This window comes from Desmodus rotundus, chromosome 2 (assembly GCF_022682495.2).
Source record: "Desmodus rotundus isolate HL8 chromosome 2, HLdesRot8A.1, whole genome shotgun sequence".
NCBI classification, from domain to species: Eukaryota; Metazoa; Chordata; class Mammalia; order Chiroptera; family Phyllostomidae; genus Desmodus; species Desmodus rotundus.
Genome location: NC_071388.1, coordinates 69,197,391 through 69,219,767, shown reverse-complemented (window position 1 = coordinate 69,219,767; position 22,377 = coordinate 69,197,391). Strand labels below are relative to the sequence as shown.

Here is a 22,377-nt window from a genome sequence, read left to right as displayed (position 1 = left end):
TTTCTAAAAATAACTCATCCATGATGATTAAGTTACATAGTTTCAGTGTTCTGAAAATAAAATAAAATATGCCATATAAAATCCAATAAATTAAAACATTAATTATAATAATTATCAATATAGAATATTAAAATTGTACTACAATCAGTCCAGCTTTGTCAGATGACATTTTTATCTTCATTTAGGAAATTTCAAAACTGATCCAATTTAAGGTGTGTTCTCTTGCTAGTGTACTGGCAGGTAGAGGCATTTAAATATGTCCAACACAAAGCAGGATGAACAATGTTTTAGTACAAGTGTGTTTCAAATATTGCATGGGGAATACATTAAAAAGTTACTTACTTATCTAAAGTTCAAATTTCATTGGGCATCTTGAATTTTTCTGGCAACTCTATTGCGGATGTGAGTCAGCAGTTGAGTTTTGAAGAAATACATTAAATTAAAGGAAATATGGGTCCAAATAATTAGTCTACACATTTCTTAAAACTTTAACACATCAGTTTTTCACAGTGCAACTTCTTCAGACTAGGCGGCAAATGTAAGGTTGGGAGAGGCAAATAATGGCGGAGAAAAATCAGATGCAGTCTCTGTATGCCATGGAAAGAAGTCTGAATGTTTTGCTGAAGTTATGCAGTTAAGATATCAAAGGAGAGACATGCTAGCTAGCATTTAAATCATTCCAGTCACAATGAAATCAAAGGAATTTTGAGGGTATGATCGGAATTAGTGTGGTCACTTCTGAGCCTGGAATATAGAAAAAAGAAAATTCTTTATGTGCAGAAATGATGACAGATGGTTTTTAAGGGGGATAGAAGGAAGGAAACAAAGTTTTATTTATTGTAGATATATCAATTAGCTGGCTTCGTAGGCCAGTTAGATGTAGAGCAGTAAAGGTGAGGGAAGAATGAAGACTCTTTCAGGTGTCTCTTTTGGGAAACACAGGAAGTAATGATGCTGTTTACTTAGCGAACGACTTCAGGATAAGGGTAGGTTGAGAAGGAGGTTGTGAGTTCAGCTTTGCACATGTTGAATTTGAGGTGGCTGTACAATATCCGGAAGAACTGTAGAACATAAGGTTGGATACATGGCCCTGGAATTTGCTGAAGATGAACATCTTGGAGGTATTGGCATAGAAATAGTAGCTGAATTTATGGGAGAAGATGTAATGTTTCAGCAGGTATATGTATCATGAAAATATTTAATCAAATTTATAATACCATTATTTTACAGACCTCATTTACTTCATATAATAGTTTAAAATGTAAAGAATAAAGGCATTGTATGTTTAAATAAGTCATTTCTAGACAAGTACCTTAATGTTCTTTTAAACAACTTTACAAGGTAGATGTTATGATCCCCATTTTCCAGATAAGAAATTCACATTAATGGAGGATAAACCATTTGATTAAGGTTGTGCAGCGAGTAAGAAAGTAGAGGGGCAGCAATGCTAACTCAGGTCAATAGGGTTCCAAAGCTTGTTGTGCTTTGGTTACATCATTTACGACCTTCACCTCTACACACCACTATTACTAGCAATGTGTCATTTGAAAAACAATGAATGAAATAAGATAATTTTTTAGCTAATGTTTGAGTCTAAAATTTAAATATAATACCAAAATAAAATTTGGAGGGCAATAGTTTATATGGTTATAAATACAAAGGTGACCAATAAAATATGCCTACATTTAGTTAAATGAGTAAAGCACCAATGGCTCAAATTTTTCAAGTTACCAAATATGGGTTAATAGAATATATCATGACATATAAAATAACACTAGTAAATCAAGATTTTATTAAAAAGAAACACAATTACATTTGTTGGGTTCACTAGCTAACATGAAAACAATAGAAGAATGGCAGTAATTCCAGGATTATTTTAATCATGCCTACCAATGGAGTAAGATGGTAAGAAATGATTAAAGTGTCTCTGGGTTTTAATTTGTATGGAGACCTCTTCAGTTATTTCCATTTTCCTAATGTATTTATTAAGAGCATACCCTTTCTTCCAAAGTATTCCATGATGAATGATAAATTGCTTTGTCTCCTCACCTATGAGACATCCCAATAACATGCCAGAGTCAGGGTGGGGAGACGTAATTAGATATTGTCACACAGAAATGTGAGTCTAATTCTCTTCCTTCTTCCACATTTTCCCATCTGCCACTATCTGCCTATGGATTGCAATCATGAAGGAATCTATTTATATATATACTTAATATCTCTGTCTATTTTGGTACTTATCTAGCTATATTTATCATTTATTATTTCTTCTATCCTATAGCATAGGATTCCAGTATTATTAATGATATGCTTCTCAAAACCTATGCTAATTGGTAGGTTTCCTAGACATTATTTCTTTTAATTCTCACAGCAACTGTGGATGTGATAGTATTTTTAGTTAAAATAATCTGAGAATTGCCAGGCAGAATAGTTTAAACTCTAATGACCGTGAAGATCCTAAGCAGAAAATTTTGAACCTGGATTCCCAAGCTATATGGCAGCACCCATGTTATGACAAGCAGCTCAAGCATTCGATTCATTCGAAAAATTCAGAAAAATGCAAGTTTTTATAAACTCCTTACCAAAAAAAGTGTAGTCAAAACAAGTATAACCAGCTCTATAACAGATAAATGTGATATGGGAACTTAGCTGAAATTTCATACGTACCCACCAAAAATAGATCAGTGTGTACTAATTCCTCCAGGCCCGAGAGGGCTGAGCAGGCCTGACCTGCAGCTTGACTGGGGAGGACTGGCCCTTGGAGGCATCAAGCAAGTATAGAGAACGTTTTTGTTTATCTCAGTTATTAAGAGATGCAGTCTGCAACCATTCTATAGAAGGACCAACTGTTCTTTGTTTTATATGTGTTTTTAATGTCCTATCAGCCATTTATAAAGATGAAAAATATGTTTATAGTAAACTGAACTTGTCATTTAACTTTCTTTATATATAAACACATTTTTCTATATTTTCAAGATATAATACATTTATTTTCAGGAAATGTAAATGCTAGTAGAGTGGAAAGAAATTTTAATTTGTTTTTTCAGGAACTTACAGTTCTCCTTAATTTTGGATACTAGGCCGTCAATAGCAACTCCTCTCGTGGTGTTAGATTTTCCATACAGGATATTTGTGTAAGGCTGTGTTCGTAGCAGTCAAATTATAGAGCATGGATCTTACTTCTTCAACATGTCTTCTAATTTTGTTTTGCTTGAATATTTACATATTGAAATCCATGTTATTTTATTATCAGTGAATTTTCTACTATTTCTCCTTTTATTATAGCAATAGTATTATTGATCTTTTGAAATTATATTTACAGATAAGCTGTATTACCTATGAATTTCATTTCAGGGCAATAAAAATGGCATTACAATTATTATTTTTTTACTGAAAAGGTGTGTTGGGTCTGTGAAAATTACTTTCTCAAAGGAATAGAGGAATGTTTCTAGGACCTTGGAGAATTCTGACTAGTAGACTTTATAAATTCTGAGGAGTGTATACTGTAACCAAATTTAACATAGGAATTTACTTGCACATACCAGTTCATTGATGGAGCTCGCTATTTTGTTATAAGGGCTTTGAACACCCTGATTCTTACTATTCACACTCAGAATATTCCAGGAGCTAGTTGGATCTCTTTGAAAAACTGGGATATCACAAATATTACCTATATTAGTGCATTGTCCTGCACCAGGAAGATCCCTTCTTCAGGACTGAAGAACTCATGTAAACTATCCAAGGTTTCTTGTCTGACAACTGTCTTCAGCAATTAGAGATTACTTTCCCTAAAGATAAGTTCTCTGCCCTGGATGTCTGTGTTCATTAACTTCTAGATACACGGTATATAGTCTCAGCTACCTTGTTCCTAGTTAGGAACACTTTGAAAAACCACCCCAGTTTCGGCATTCCCTGTGGGCTCCTTTAATGTCTTGGATTTGTACCATAAACCCTAAAACTGTTCAATCTTGCTACGCTCTCATAGATATTGTTCCCAAGAGTACTAAACTCCACGTCAACCTTAGCTTTCTGAAGAAGCCAACCTGTGAGACTCAGACTGTGGGTATGTTAGCATGTTAGGGGTAAAAATTACAAGTGTATGAATATATATATTTAGGCAAATATGTAGGTAGAAATGTAGATGATAGATTGATAGATAAATAGATGATAGACAATCATTTTTAAATGGATCTAAAGAGTCATATCCTTAATAACTTCATACTGAAGATGAGAAAACTGCTGTCTTGTCTTATATTACTCATCCAAAGGCTTTCTTGATTTTCCAGTTCATAGTTGTCGTTCTGTCTTCCAGAAGGTTACAGTTGTTTAATAATTATATGAAGTGCATTTTATTTTTCCAATTTCTCCATTATTTAACTTAAGATGTGAGAGTAGCCAATCCCCTACACTTAAATTAAAAAAAATTAACAACAGGGAAGCTGAAATTGTTTTGATATTTTCCAGAAATATACAACCTTATGAATGCTGTGCAAATTTATTCCCAGAGAAGACACCAGTTTGTTTTATGAGTTATTTCAGAGGCCAAAGGAGATATAATACAGAAGGTTAAACTTGAAATTATTCTATTTTGGGTCCATCAGTATTGTATTTTACATAACAAATGCAAAATATTAATAGAATATTACTTTATATATAATCTTCTCTTTTGGTATCATTACAAAGACATTTCATTTAGGTTAATAGTTCCCTAAATAGCCAAAGCAATGCTAAGAAATAAGAACAAAGTAGGAGGCATCACACTTTCTAATTTCAAACTATACCATAAAGTTGTAGTAATCAAAACAATACAGTACTGTCATAAAAACTGACATATAGACCAATGGAACAAAATTAAGAGCCAAGAAATAAAATCTCACATTTACAGACAACTAATATTTGACAAGATAATTGAGAATACCCAATAAGGAAAGAACAGTCTCTTTAATATACTATGTTGGGAAAAGTTGATAATCACATGAAGAAATTTGAAATTGGATCCTTATCTTACACTACTCACAAAAATTAACCCGTAATAATTGTTGAATAGATTTCTAAAAGTGGGAATGATTTTTTTAATTGGTCATTCAAAAATTTATAAATTACAAGTGTGTCTGTTGTGTAGAAAAATGACAATATAAAATATAATATAATAATATGACAGTAAATAATAGACTTAAGCATATTCTTATTATATGATAACATATAAAGCCACAATATTATATAATTGTAGTTTTGTCATTAGTGAAAATTGTAGGTTGAACAGGGACTGAAATACTAGTAGAATGACAAATCATGATAAAAGTAGAATTTATTGGCATTTTCCCAGAATTCGTAGAAACAAATGGTTAGTTGTTGACCTTACACAAATATTGGGTGAATTAAAAAAATAATAACACAACTAAAGTTGTAATTGAAATTATCAGACATTAAATATGTACATATTATATATTTTCCCAAGTTTATTCATTATTTTTTATTGTTGTTCAGTTATACTTGTCTCACCTTTTTCCCCATTGCTCTCCCCTGCCCTGTCCCCTCACTCCTAGAGTCAGTCTCCCCCCATATTCTATGCTCATGGGATTATATTTTTATACTCTATAAAATTAAGAACAAGTATACACATTGTATATATTTTGAAATATATATTAAAACAATGACATTTTATGTATTCATATTTAATCTTAGTCTTTTTAGTAAAAAATTCTTATTCATTTTCAATATGTATATCATAAAGTACTTGATAGAAAAAGTATTTTCTAGTTCAGAGCTAATTATTTTCAGTACATTTCAACATAACATTACTTCCCAATGTGGAATAAACTGAAGGAAATGAGAAAGAAACTACTGGCTATATACTATGTACTACACTATAATTTTTCCAAAAAACATATAATTCAGAATTATCATTATCAATTCACTGTTTTATGACATTTTTAGTATGACATTTAGTTTTCCTCTCAAAACTACTAGATTTTTACTTTCTGTGACAAGTATTTAAACAAAATTATTTAAACAATATTGTAAACTATCAATGGCTTACAATAACATCCCCTTCATAACAACAAAGAGAAGTTATCAGTAGCAACATGCTTAAAATTTAACTCCAAAGTTCAACTGAAAAAAAAAAACCCAAATTAACAGAGATACATAAGCAGCTTTGAGCTCTGTAATGATTTTTACATATATAAAATTCACATATGAGCATATGAAAATGATTATTACCAATTTTTATGCTTCAGCTCAGTTTAACCAAATGCCCAAAGTTCTGCAGGCCATCTATGATAGAGATGAGCCTCAGATATCAAAGACTAAAGAAGAAAATCTATTAATTTGTTTATATCAATTTGAAAATAATAGATCAATGTCTTCTGAGAGATATCTAACTTTCTGAAATGAAAACTTTTATTTTTATCTTTTCTCATATAGAAACATCTCTATAGGTAAGTGGTCATATATGTTTATAACAGGATTTCTTATTTTTAGAAACATCTTCAAATTATCTCTTTTTTAAAATACACATACTGATTCAAATAGCTACTGAATTTGTGAAGAATTTACACTATTCATTTCATATTGCAAAGTGATCTTTGACATTGCATGTCATCCAAAATATTGTATAATATTTATCAAAATCTCTTTTCACTGATAACATTAGGTATCAGTATTGTTTTTGTGTTATTCAAAGTTAACAATGTTTAAAAATCTTCAGGCCAATTTTCTATGGTATTGTGTTAAATAATTTTGAACAACATCATAGCCTGTAGCTATTCCTTTAATGTGCTATTTGCATAGACAACAGAAATTTCTTATTATTTATATCCAGTTTCTTAGATATATTTATTTTATATCTGTCATCAAATGCAAACTTTTATCACAATTTCTGTTGATCAAGGATGATAAGTTATTTATCAAATCCTCATTTCTGTGTATTACCAACAGCTGACAGCTTGTTTCTCTGTATATTTTACAGTTTTAGAGTGATTTGATGACTGATGTCCATTTTCAAAGATACACTTTACTAAGTATAATAATTGATGAGATGTAAAATATTTGCCAATGCCTAATGACTGAGAAAAGTGCAAATACTTTTGCAGTAGGTATTCTTTCAAAGATGTCTATAGTGTAGAGGGATATAGAATGAAGATGTGTATTCAGTGTCAGTGGTGTGATTTTTAAAATATGTACCATAAAGGACTGCAGTGAAGATGTGATGTATAGTAATGAGCAACTTCATTCTCTGTCTGTTGACAAGCTATCTTTCATGTGTGGAAGTGACACAACTCATGGAAATTGAGATGTCTAATTTTAGGGGGGAAGGAGACTACTGAGATGCCAATAGTTAATCTTAGGAGGGTGAAATTGGTAATGCTAATTTACATTTATATGAATCACATGCTTTCAGGATAAACTTCTCAAACTGTGTTATTTGGATTGAGCATTGTTAACTTCAATATCTGGGCATATTTTCAAAACTAAAAAAAAACCCCTGGTAATGGTTAATGTGGTTATTAAGAAAGATTCATGTCTCTAGAATACATCATTACATAGAAAAATTTACTTAAGACATTGCATTAGAGAAGTTTATATCCAAAAGCTGAATTAGAGTTCTAGCCCTATCTCGTTACAAAATCATTTTAGTAAAAATTGTATTATTTTATATTTAGTGTTACTGTTCAGCCTTGGACATTTAGTTAATATGTCTGAGCCTTTGTTTTCTCACCAACAGGACAGATGAATGGCAGAATATTCTCTACACAAACTCCAGCATGTGTGAGAGACACAAAGGAAATGAAGAAGATAAAGCAAGTGTATTTATAAATTATGGAGCCATACAAAGAATGCTATCACGCTAGTTACATAAATACAGTAATGGAGTTTGTATAGAGAATATTCAGCTGCTAGTCTTAAGCCAAGGTTCATCAACAGTATTTAACTGAAATTAAAGAGTTTCTCATCACAACGGCCCAGAGAAACCTTCTAGTCTACATCTTTTCAGTATGTAAGTCCAAGACATACTCACTCAGTCTTATTTCAACAGTAGCAATGGAAACATACATTTATTTCACCTGGGGACTTGACAACATCAATCTTATTTTAGACACCTAGAAGTGACATAATCATTTCTACATACCCGCTATGTAGTAAGTACCACAGTACTAAATATCAGAGTAGTTTCATATCAACGAGATCACGTTTGTCCCAAACACCACTTTATGGGGACCCACCTTCGCTGTCCTAAATCCTGGTGTGAAAATGTGATTGCAAATAGGAGAAACAATGACATGGTCAAAAGATCACACAATTCAGCAATTGCTATATAAATTAGGAAATTACCTTATAGATGCACGATTGTGAATATTACAGACTGTTTCAACAAGGCAAAAAATAGAGCCCATTTATTGAGTCACCTACAAGACCTAAATGTTTTGTCCAATTAAACCCATACTTTATATTCCTTATTCTCTGTCTCCTAATAGAAAATGGGATTCAAACATTTCCCCTAGAAGGTAATATTTCTGGGGTGTTCTAGTCAACTATGTGGAGGAAATGGATAATGTTACAATCATACCCTACTCACTGGATTTACAAATTCTTAACACAGGAAGGCAACCCAGGAATGGACTTACAGTTGGCTGAAGCCACACTCAATTAATAGAAGTTTAAGAAAAATTGTTTGGCAGTAACCAAAACATTGACCAATACAACGCCTTCTAGACTCCGCTTTCTCCTTGGGGTAGATAAGTAGGGAACATTAGTAAAGTTATGATTTCCCCTACAACCAAGGTATATAGACACTGAGGCATCAAGTTTTGTGGGAAGCCTAGATTACTGAAGTTATCTCTGCCCTAATATCAACAAGAGCTAGGAGATGGACTGTTCCTGATCAAAAGCAATCACTAGGGTTCCTAGTTCTAAATTAAATGGAGTCTCATCCCAGTTCCTTAGCTCACTAATATCTCTATCTTATAGAGTTCAGTGAGATTTTATAATATATTTTATATTTGAGTCATTTCAAGGAATAAATTATTTTGTATTTATAAGAAGACTGGAAGATGGAAGTTGTGAGTTCCCTTTCTGTTGTGATTGTTAGAAGTGTTAATTCCTGTGTGACTAGGGATATAAAAAAAAAACAAAACTTAACTAATGGACATGGTTGACAGAGCTTCCACATGGAAATAAAAGTGCAATTTACATAAATGGTTTTAAACAAAATTTAATATACATATGTGTTATGTATATTACATATACTGATATATATTCAAATAAATAAACATTTGAATGTATATATATTTAAATTTTTATTGTATTTCCATTGCCATTTAGCCCCCTATACCTCCCTCTCCCTCCCCCTACTCCCTGCAATCACCACACTGTTGTCTGTGTGCATGAGTCCTTTTACCTTTTCTCTTGATCCCTCTATCCCTTAAACTGCCCCCCATAGCTGTCATCCTACTTTCTATGAGTCTGTCTCTATTTTGCTTTTCAGTTCAGTTTGTTTATTAGATTCTACATATGATTGGAATCATGTAGTATTCTTCTTTCTCTCACTAGGTTATTTCACTTAGCATGATGTTCTCCATGTTCATCCTTGAGTATATATTTGAACATATATTTAATAATAATTATAATAGAAATCCACATATTATCACCAACATTAGCATAGAAGATTTCAGTATGGCTGATGCAACTTAGAGAGTGTCTAGGCAGATTACCCTGTGTATGGTTTTCATATTGTCTTTAGTTGCTCTGTAATCAGCTAAGATTAATATCTAAGGGCAAGAGTCATTGCCGATTTGACTTTTTAGTGCACAGTGGAATGTAGATTATCCTTTATATCTTTTTCATTGAATTAATAAAAACATGAAGAAATATTCTGTGAAATAATTGCTTTTCCAAAAATAACTAGATCAGGGGTAGGCAAATAGTTTGTGGGGAAAAACAGTTAATAAATACATGGTCATAAGTCTTTGTCACAGGTACTGACCTTGATCATTATTATAACACAAAAGCAGCCATAGATGATATATTAAAAGGTGGATATAACTGTGGTCCAGCAAATCTTTATTTATAAAAAGAGACAGTTGTCTGGATTTGGACTTGTGGGTCATAGTTTGACTTCTTAACTAGACAATAAATTCCAGGTGTAAGAGGGTGTATGTGCATATCTTTGTATATGTAAATATATGTAGGTATTTACATATGTATGTGTCTATGCACATATACATATACATTATCATATGTACATATATAGTAAAATTTGTCATATTTATATAGTAAATATGAATATAGCATAAATGAATATATGTAAATGTATATACATACGCATATATTTGATCAATAGAAAATTTTGAAAAATAAGTAACAAAGAAATGTGTAAGTCTGTTCAGAAAAAGTCAAACCATTTTTAATATAATGACAATGGTTTGCACAACATCCATGTTACCTGGTATCCCAGGAAAGAGGACTGGAATGCACATGCGTGAACAATGATGACTTCATTGTACTAGTCAGTGGGGGCAGTAGATGTTACTGAGTGAGCATGTGTACTGTGTGGCTGTCACATTCAAAATGACCAAGTAGAGCAACAGACGTGCATCAGATTTTGCGTTAAGCTTGAACATCCCATGGAAACTATTCGGATGATTCAGAAGTCTACAGCTATAGGCAGCTGGTGATTGGCAACTTCGTCAAGACAATGTGCCCACTCAAGCATCACATCTTGTGCAGAGTTTTTCTGCTAAACATCAAATCAGCCAGGTGACTCAGGCTCCCTACAGCCCAGATTTGTTATCCTGCAACTTCTGGCTTCTCTTAAAACTAAAATCACCTTTGAAAGGGAAGAGATTTCAGACCATCAGTGATATTCAGGAAAATTGACAGGGCAGCTGATGGCAATTGGGAGAATTGTATGAGGGCCAAGGTGCCTACTTTGAAGGGAACTGAGTTATCATTTTCCTCTGTACACTGTTTCTTGTATGTTCCTCAATAAATGTCTATTTTTCATGGTATGTGGCTGGATACTGTATGGACAGACCTCACATATGTTTGATTCATATAATGTATGCTTTTAAATTGCACAAATATATAACACCATTGACTAGCATATTAGTGAACTCTAGCATTACTAAATAAATATTGTGCAGAAAGAATAGATGGAAAAATAAAACAAACAAAACAAATGATTAGAGAATATAAGGGCAGGGGATAATAGAACTGGGAATAGGAACTGAAAAGAGATGAATGAATGATGTATAGGTACGGAAAGTTTCCATGATAAATAGGGTGATGTTTTTGTAATAAATTAGCATTTAATACAAGTATATTCTTTATAATATTAGGAAAGAATACTACTTTTGGAAAAGCAAGAGATTAATGTATCAGAGTCTCTGTGATGTGTTTATTGGCTCGAAGCATCATCAGTCATCTTATATAACTCTGTCATGTCAGAGACATAGTACATGCACATTAATATTTTCCAGTGTAACATATTCTTGTTCTGGTAGAATAGGCCCCTCTGTGGATCTTAGACCTTGGCATTTCTTATGAGTGGATCTTAATCTTGACCAAGTAGTGCTGAAACTCTATTGCCTTGCTTAGCTGTAATTCAAAGTAGATGGATATATACCTTTTAGAACCAAAATTAATTAAGTTGGGTGGCCTCCTATGCCTCTTGGGAATATCACATAAATGATGGGCTGTCTCTTTCATTTTCTTGCTATGAAAAAAATAACAAAAACAAAAAAACTAGAAGGTTTCTTATTTCTATAACATGAACAAAATTTATGTTTCTTCTGAGTGGTCAAGTAGATTCTCCTGGGCTTCTGGGCTATCTCAAGGTTGGTGGTCCATAGGTCCACGTCTATCTTTGAAACCCATTCTCCTGTATTCGTTTTTATTGTATGTGTTTTCAGTATGAAGGTGCATTTTAAAAGTAATAGACTTTATTTGAAGGATATGTTTGGAAGATCATCTTACAGGATTGCTTCCATGATGCTATTTAATGTATTTGACTATACTAGATCATAGTCATTCAGAGTGAACAACGTAAGCATCTTAAATTTACAATAGTGACAAAGCTTAAAAGCTTTTTATTATTTATTTATTTATTTATTTATTTATTTATTTATATTGAGCATGTTATTGTACTAACCACTGTGAACAAATGAGAGTTGTATTCTCACCCCTATATTTTTTCCAACTCATTTTATTATTGTATTCATTCCATAAACACTTAATTTGATTGAACACTTAAAAATCATCTGAAATAGATGGGAACAAAGATGGTGGCCAAGTAGGTAGATGCTGAATCCACTTGTTCTTGCACCCAACTCGAACACTTGGCTGATCTTCGGACAAATAAACTGAACATTAAAGAATTTTGGCTGTTACGAGGTTTGGAAGCCAAGGAGTACAGAAGGCGCTTCACAACAGTCAGTGAGGAGATTTTATAAGTGGAAGGGGAAGTGCCCCATGTGTGTCACCTGCAGTGGCATAGAGCATGGGCAGACATTGCAGCTTTGTAGCTTCCTCCCCTCCCAGGAGAGGGAACCCCCAGACCCGGCTGGTAGCAACTTGAATATACAATGTCAAGGAGATCCAGGCCACACACACACACATACAGCAAGTAGCACGCCCATAGCTGCAATGGCAAATGCCAACTGGGAGAGCGCCAGAGAGAGAGAGATACTATCTGCACCTGGGTCAGGCGGAGGAGGCTGGTTGTAGCCAGCTGTGACTGCAAGAGACTCTTGACATTTTGGGAGAGGTGCCATGCACAGAAAGCCAGACAGTGACTCAGTGCTGCAGTTGGAGTACCTAGAGAGTTTTAAAGGGGAAGCTGAGGCATGCTGGGCAGGAACCCTGCCCCCAGCTGCCCTGGCAGCAAGGGGAAAGGATTGAGGGTGTGCTTTGTTCTCACTCCATGAGGATTGAGGGAGTGGTTTGCTCCCACTCCATGTAGCTGGGCAGATAGCTCAGAAAGGTATACAACAAGAGGATTTCTCAGCCCCAGCCTGGCACAGCTGGCAGGACAGATACTGTGCAGAGTGGAGAGTTCAGGCTTCTGTCTGCTGTGAGGGGAGTGGGCTGGAAACTGTTCACTTGAGATTATTTAAAGTCAGACAGAACCCCCTTCCCTGGCAGAATCTCCAGGAAGGCCTCACCTAGACTCCATCTCCTGCAGGAGTGGGGAAGATCTGCAAAACAGGCAGGGCAGGCTCAAGAACTTTGCAGAGTGCATTTATGCAAGACACAGATAACAAGAGGAACACCATAAGGTCTCTTTTTGAACTTTACTCAGGGAGACAAAATACACTGGTTCATAGAGCCGTATTTTACTGAGGCCAGCAAAGCAGGGAGATCAGAAAGCGGAGCAGCAAGGGGGAATCAGGACCCTGCCCTGTCTTGGCTCACTTCCAGAGCTGCCATCAACACCAAGCAAGAGAGAGATGTCCTTCTTATACAGATTGCCCCCTCCCCCATGAAAAGGACAGCTAATTAATCAGAAACTATACATTATAGAAAATAAACTGGGACACACAAAGACAGGTGGTACAGAGGGAATGAGAACACACCCACAATTTTTCCAGAAGACTGAACAGTGCCTCCTAGGGGAAACCTAGGGGTCCCACTCTCCTGTTTGCAACAGGAGCTCCCTCTAGAAGTAGGTGAAGGTGACAGAGGTGGTATTGCCAGAGATTGGACGACCCACCCTGGGACCTTGAGCTGATAAAACCAGTGGTGGATCCAGAAAGAGAAGTAAGAAGGTGGTCACCAAATGGCTGAGACGAATTTCACCTCAGTCTTCCTCAGAATTAACATCTTTTTCTTCCTGTCACATAGCCTTTTAATATTTCTTCTTTTGGTTCAGTTGTATTCCAACTAGTTTATTACTCTTTGTCTTTCTTTTTTATTCTTTTTATTCAGATTTTATATTATTTTTTATTTTCTTTTTATTTCAAATCTCACATTGTACCCTTCCCTTGTCTTACTCCATTTTTTCTCCCTGCCTTTTCTTATTTTCATTGTAAATTTTATTTTGTCCCATGCTACACCTTGTTCCTGTTCCTTACTCTTACTATTTCTCCTCCCTCTGTCTTCTTAAAAGCATTCTTTCATCCTTTAGTCAGCTCACATTCTTCCCCTCCCCCATAATATTCTTATTTCCTTTCCACCTTTATAAACTGTGGCTTGTTGGGCATGAATATTATGGTTACTGCTGTTCTTCTTCACTGGTAATCCTACTTATTCACTATTTTTGTACTTCAAATCTCAAAGATTACTTTCCCCCTAGCTTATTGCACTTTGCTTTCCTTCTGCCATGGCTTTTTTGAGTTAGGAATTTTAATTTATTTTTCCTTTATTAGCCTGGATTCTATTCCTTACTCTTATCATTTTTTTCTCCCCATCCTCTCACAATAATTTTTTCTTTACTTTAGACATCTCATATTGTGTTTTCTCTTTTAAATAATACTCTTATTTCCTTTCCACCTTTATTAATCTTTGCTCAGGTGTCATTGACATTGACACTGCTGTGGTTTTTCAGCAGTTTTGTTCCCTTTAGTTCACTACCTTTTTACTTTTATTGCAAACCTCATAGTATAGTCTTTCCTTTTCTTACTCCATTTTGCCATCAGCCTTCCCTATTTTACTTACATTTTAAATTTTATCTCTCCCTTCTTCACCTTGTTTCTATTCCCTACTCTTATCATCTCTGCTCCTTCTTCCCCCTCAAAATCATTTTTCTTCTCTTTAGTCATCTCATATCCCCTTTTTCTTATCTTATAATATTCTTATATCTCTCCACCTTTATTAATCATTGCTCACTTGCTGTTGATATTGCTGATGTGGTAGGGGAGTATTTTTGTTGGTGTGGATTTGGTTTCCTGGTAATATTGATTCATTAATCAGCACCTGCACAACAGCATACAAGACAGCATGAGAGTTTTGACTCCCAGTCAACCAGCTGGAGTGGGGAACTTACAAACAAATGAGCCACCAACAATAAAATCCCAAATACAACAAGAGAGCTCACATAAACTGAATAAAGGGTAACCCTAGGACATCCAGATCAGGAAATCAAGAGACTGCACCACTGATTCCTACAGAACTCCTACCACTCAAATCCACCCCACAAAGACAGGTAGGCAAAGCATACCAACATGATATGCAGAAACAAACAAAAAGAGTCATCAAAAATGGAAAGGCAGAGACAAGAACCCCAAAGAAAGGAATGGGGGAATCCTCAGAAAAAGGGCTAAATGAAATGAAGTAAGCAATCTATCAGACATAGAATTCAAAGTAATGGTTATAAGGCTGCTTAAGGAACTTACTGACAGCTATAAAGAATTTAGTGAAAACTACAGCAGCATGAAAAAAGACATAGAAACTATGAATGCAAACCAAGAAGAAGTTAAAAATACAATATATGAAATGAAAAGTACATGAAGTATTTAAAATTAGACTAGATGAAGCAGAGGACTGAATCAGTGAGCTGGAAGATGAGGTAGAAATAAATACAGTCGGAGCAACAAAATGAAAAAAGACTAAAAAAGAACAAAGATAGTTTAAGGGAGCTTGAGGACAATATGAAAAGTAACAACACTTGCATCATAGGAATATCAGGAGGAGAAAAGGAGGAAGGGATAGAAAATGTGTTTGAAAAATAATGACATAAAATTTCCCTAACTTGGTAAGGGGAAAAAGTCACAAAAGCTCAGTAAGCACAGAGGGCCCCAATCAAGATGAATCCAAAGAAGCCTACTCTAAGACACATCATAATTAAAATGCCAAATTTTAAAGTCAAGTAGAGAATCTTAAAGACAGCAAGGCAGAAAAAGCAAATAATTTAAAAGGATAGCTCCAATAAGGCTATCACCTGATATCTCAACAGAACCACTATAAGCCAGAAGGGATTGGTGTGAAATACTCTTAATAATGAAAAGCAATGACCTGCAATCAATGCTAATCTATCCAGCAAGGCTTTCATTTAAAATGGAGGGTAAAATAAAGAGCTTCCCAGACAAAAAGAGCCTAAGAGAGTACATCTCCACCAAGCCAGCCCTACAAGAGATGCTAAAGGCACTGCTATGTAAAGGAGAAGAAAGAGAAAGACAGAGAGAGAGAAATGCAGGTAAAGAATATGACAATGAATAAGTATCAATCAATAATAACCTTAAAGTAAATGTATTAAATGCTCCAAAAGACATGGGGTAGCAGAATGGATAAGAAAACATGACTGGCAAATATGCTGTCTATAAGAAACCCAACTCAGAACAAAAGACATACATAGACTGAAAGTGAAGGATTAGAGAAAAATATTGCAAGCAAATGAACATGAAAAGAAAGCTGTGGTACCAATATTTATATCAGACAAAACAGGTTTCAAAATGAAAGCCATAAAAAGGGACAAAGCAGGTCACTACATAATACTTAAAGGAACAACCCAACAGCACCATATAACCCTCATAAACAAATATACACCTAACACTGGAGCAGCTAAATACATAAAGAAAATCTTAGAGGATTTCAAGAAATATATTGATAGCCATAAAGTCATTGTGAGGGATTTTAATACACCACTGACAACAACGGATAGATTTTCCAAATGAAGAATTAGCAAGGCTATTCTGGCACTGAATGACACTCTAGGTCAAATGGACTCAATTGATGTATACAAAACTTTTCATCACAAAGAAACAAAATATACATTCTTTCCAAATGCACATGGAACATTTCCAACAATAGACTGCATTATAGGACACAAAATGAGCCTCAACAATTTCAAGAAAATTGAAATCATATTGAGCATGTGCACAGAACACAATGGATCAAAACTGGAAAACAACCTCAAGGAAAAAACTCAAAAACATTCAAGTGCATGGAGAATGAATAACATTTTATTAAATAATGAATACAATGAGATCAAGGAAGAAATCAAAAACTATCTGGAAACAAATGAAAATGAGTACAAAATGACCTAAAACCTATGGGACAGAATGAAGGCAGTATTCAGAGGGAAGTTCACAGCAGTTCAGGCCTACATAAATAAGATAGAAAAATCTCAAATAAACAAACTAACCCTACATCTAAAAGTACTAGAGGAACAACAACAAACAATGCCCAGAGTTAATAGAAGGAAGGGAATAATTGAGATCAGAGTTGAATTAAATGACATAGAGACTAAAAGAATAATTCAAAGGATCAATAAATCAAGGAGCTAGTTCTTTGAAAAGATAAAAAAAAATTGACAAACATTTAACCAGGTTCTTCAAGTAAAAAAGAGAGAGAATGCAAAAGAAAATAAAATTAGAAAAGAAAGAGGAAAAGTTATAACCAACACCACAAAAATACAAAGATTGTAAGAAATTACTATGAATATGCCAAGAAATTGGACAACCTGGGTAAAATGGACAAATGTCTGGAAACATACAATCTTCCAAAACTGAATCAAGAAGAGGCAGAAAGCCTGAATAGATTGATGACAATGAGTGAAATTGATGCAGTAATCAAAAAACTCCTGGCATACAAAAGTCCTGGACTGAATGGCTTCACAGGTGAATTTTACCAAACATTTAAAGAAGAACTGTTACTTCCCAAACTATTAGAAAAAATTAAAGAAGAGGAAAGACTGTAAAACTTTTTTAATGAGGCCAGTATTATCCTAATTCCAAAACCAGATAAATACACAACAAAAAAATAAAAATACAGGACAATATCTCTGATGAATATAGATGCCAAAATCCTCAACAAAATACTTGCAATCTGGTTTCAGAAATGTGTTGAAAAGATCACACATCATGATCAAGCGGGATTTGTCCCAGGATTGCAAGTATGGTACAATATTCCCAAATCAATAAATGTAATACATCACATAAACAAAATCAAAAAAACAAAGATCACATGATCATATCAATAGATGCTGAAAAACATTTGATAAAATCCATCATCCATTTATGATAAAAGTACTCAGCAAAGTGGGAATGGAGGGAGCATACCTCAACATAATAAAAGCCACATATGAGACACCTACAGCCAACATTATACCTAATGGGCAAAAACTAAAATCTTTCCCACTAAGATCAGAAACAACACAAGTGTGCCTGCTTAAGGACTCTTGTTCAGTATAGTACTAGAAGTTCTAGCCACAGTGGTCAGACAAGAAAAAGAAATAGAAGGCATTCAAATTGGAAAGGAGGAAGTAAAATTGCCATTATTTGTAGATGACATAATAGTGTATATAGAAAACCCTATTTTCTCCACTAAAAAACTACCTTACCTAGTAAGTGAATTTGGCAAAATAGCAGTATATAAAGTCAATATTCAGAAATTGATGGCATTTCTGTATGCCAACAATTAAATATCAGAAAGAGAAACTAGGGGAAAAAATGCTATTTACAATAGCAACAAAAGAAATAAAGTACCTAGGAATAAATTTAACCAACAAGGTAAAAGACCTGTACTCAGAAACCTGCAGAACACACAAAAAGAAATTAAGGAAGATACAAATAAATGGAAGTGTATACTTTGTTAATGGATTGGAAGAATTAATATCATTAAAATGTCCATACTACCCAAAGAAATCTATAGATTCAACACAATTCATTTTTAAATACCAATGACATTTTTCCCAGGTCTAAAAAAATATTTCAAAAATTTATATGTAACCAAAAAAGATAGCCTCAGCAATCTTGAGAAAGAAGATCAAGGTAGGAGGGATCACAATACCTGATATCAAACTATACTTCAAGATGACTATATGCAAAACAGTCTGGACTGGCATAAGAACAGACACATACACCAATGGAACAGAATAGAGAACCCAGAAATAAACCCAAGTCTCTATGGTCAATTAATATTTGACAAAGGGGAAATGAGCTTGTAAAGGTGTTGGGGACTGCTCTGTATGGTTTTGGAGACTGTAGCCCTGCTGAAGCAAGCTCTGAAAGGGGCTAATAAGTCTCCCTGGAAAACCAAGTCATATCGCAGGTGGCAGTCATGGCTCGATTCTAACACCGAGGGTCCCATGGGAATCAGGCCTGAAATGTACATTGTTGTCCTCTGAAACCAACTCTCCTCAGCGATAAGCCCTGTTAGTATAACCCAGATGCTTGAGCTCAAGGCATAAGGAGTGAAACTCCCATGATATACACCTTTACAGCCATCTGGCGCCTGCATGTCTCACAGAGCCCAGCCTGAAAAGATTTCTGTGTTTCTTTAATTGTTATCTATAGATAGTGTTAGTTTTTATGACTATAACCCATTGGATATTGATTGGTAAGCTATGCATGTGTTCTGTATCTGCCTGCACTTCCCAACCCCAATAAAAGCCGTGTCAGAGAAGGGCTTGAGGCATTCTCCACTAGAGCGAATCGCCACCCCCTTTCCTGCCGTAGCAACAAGATTGCATCTGGGATGACTCTTTATTTCCATCTGTGGCAGCCCTGGGGGGACTTCAGCCAGCGAGGTGCCTTTTGCTTGTGCTTTTTCCCCTCAGTCACCCTGAAAAGGATATGTTACCAACTGGACAGCTAAAGGATGAGATCCACCAGCCAGGTTTCCTTCATCATCTCACACAAGGCTTGCTATATGCGCCAGTGCAGGTCAGTGCTGTTAATATCAGCAGACTCACATGCCCAGTGACCATGAGAAATGAATGCTATTGTTGTATGCCACTGAGAGTTTTTTCTTATAATTATTATGACAATAAGTGTTTAATACAAATGGCAATGAAAAGTCCAAAAATTTAGGTTCCTGGGAGGACTGAATCATAAAATATTAGTGATAATCCTGCACTTAATGATATTTTAATAGTTGTTCATCATTATCTTATTCCGGACAGCTTTGAAGACTGCCAACAATTTTAATTCAAAATAGTATGTGTGAATGCAAATAAGAGTGTTAGATAAATAACCCAATGATAAAGAGCTTTGGTTGCATGCAATAATATCAGCACAAACACATATGTGCCCATCAGCCCATGTGCACACACACACATATGTCACCAAATACCTGGTTTTTAAGAACACATTTTCCTCAGCTTTTACACAGAATATCACAAGCTTTTATTCTATGCAATCAGAACACATACCATCTCCATGCTCATAAAGTTCTTGAGATAACAAAATAGGGATGAATGACTAAAATTCCTCCTTGGTTCACTCAGCCACCTGTTCCTTTGATGCCAGTGATCAGTAGCAATTTGGTTTCAGTATTCCCTCTCCAAGGCTGTCATCTCTTGCTTCTTATCTCCTTATTCATGTTCTAGGTATGCTCCTTCCCTCAACCCTCTATAGTGTACTTTTATGTATGAAGTACATTGAATGTTTCTGGGTGGCAGAGTATAATTATAACAGGAAGTAACACAATTTTAAATTCTTTCCATTCTGAAAGCATATCTGTATTTTTACATCACACCAATTATCTCCCCTATCCCTTTGTCATCTTAGATAGCTCATTTTCTGATCTCCTTTCATCCTCATACATTTATTTATGTACCACGTATGTCATCCTTCAAATACAAAATATTCAAATCTACAGCTATTGTGAACAATTTTCAAATGTAAAAATGTAGGTATAGTTAATATTTTCATACAAAAAATATTTTTCTCTTTTCCTTTTCTTTTCTTTAAACATTTTTTTAATTTTATTTTTTTCATTACCGTTTATCTCCCCTATACCCACTTCCACCTCCACCCACCTTGTCCTGGAGTAAGTAGTAAGTAAGATGGATTTAGTGAGTGGTTCAATTTACTTTTTACTAGTCCATCAGAGTATTTATAGAACAATAACCATAACAAAAAAGTCTCTGTTATTTCTACTTGAAAGCATAATTAACCAAACAAATTTTAGCTGAGATGTATATATGTATATAATATGTATACAAATAAGACATTTAAATATATGTATATGTGTTTTAAGTACAACATGTATAGATATTCAATGCATTTATAATATCAACTTTTCTAGTACATAGTTATTAAGGTATTTGCACAATATTTAAGAAGATATTATTTAGCAAAACAGTCTTGACTGGTGTTATTTAGATAAAACGCTTTGGTTGCAATGGTCACATTTTGGTTTGGTTGTCTTCTTGTCCATCTCACTGTGTATAAAATTTCTATTTTCTTTAATGTAATTTAAATTTCAAATACAAGAATGTGCCGTATCTATGACTTTAATCTTAACACTTCATATGAAGAAAGTCAACTTCACTTACTGTAGAGCCTGGTGGATGATTACTCTCTCATATGAATGAGGTCAGGATTTTTTATTATAAAAAGTTTATATAAATAAGAATTGGAGGAAATGGTTTGAATTAGAATAGACCAAGAACATATTACATTTTATCTAAGCCCAGATTGACTTTTAGTTACTTATAAAAGATAAAATCTATTACAATAAACATTGGTCATTTTAGTTCTTTCTGTCATTTGACTCAAACTTTTAACTTTGAGAATGCCCAATCTAAACAGTTATTACAGTGACAAAAACAATATGTTTACAATCCTTCCTCAGAATTATCTCTAGATATCAATTATCTAGCTCTATTTTACAATTTATTCTAGAGTGATAGTGACTAGCTCTTGTCATAAAATAGCGTGTGTCTGGGGAATCAGGCCGGCATTGTACCTAGGCTGCTATGAGACTTGCTTTTGTTAAAACTCTCTCACCCTGAATTGAGGCAGCAAACGTTTAGTGCATATCTTTAAAGTAACTTCCTAAAATCTATGGTAAACCTCCTAAGGACAAGTGTAACCAGCTCAACCACTTTTCTCTTTACATTTGCAAATATCCTTTTTCTTTGATGTAATTAGCAACATCCTCTCCTTTGTTTTCTGTAAAAGGTAAACCACTTAAAGCAAACCTGTGCATAGTAAATGAGGACCATCCTCAATGTAATGCGCCCAGAAAAGCAATAAAAGCCTCTCCGGGCAAGGGTCATGGCCCTCTCTTTCATTGAGAGAGCTGCCTGTCATGCTTTTTCCTCCACAGGATTTCTGTAGTCCCTGTGAATTTGTTTGTTGCAGCCATAACACACGGACCTGGGCAGCCAGGGTCCGCTTCAGGGTATTCTATAGAATGGGTTTCATTCCTCTGAATATATTTTACCCTTAGACACAGCACGTAGGCCCTGTATCCAAGTGATGGAAGAACAAGAATCAATTATTTTTATATATGAGGAAACATTTCACAGTCTCATGAGTCTTGAGTCTATAAATTCGATGTTAGGAAATTAGGAAACAGTGGTTGTATACATGCTCCACAATAATCTTTCTGTAGAATTTTTAGTTATAGCCATCTCACCATTTCTAATTCTCACACCACTTGTGAATGGAGAAAAGAATAATGCAGCTATGGGATTATCTAAGAAAGTTT

General features: G+C 34.5%; 1 pseudogene; it reads left to right on the top strand.

The window, feature by feature from the left end:
• The first annotated feature begins 1,084 nt into the window (after positions 1-1,084).
• LOC112302564 (tropomyosin alpha-4 chain pseudogene) overlaps positions 1,085-22,377 on the top strand; it is a 30,738-nt pseudogene continuing 9,445 nt past the window's right edge.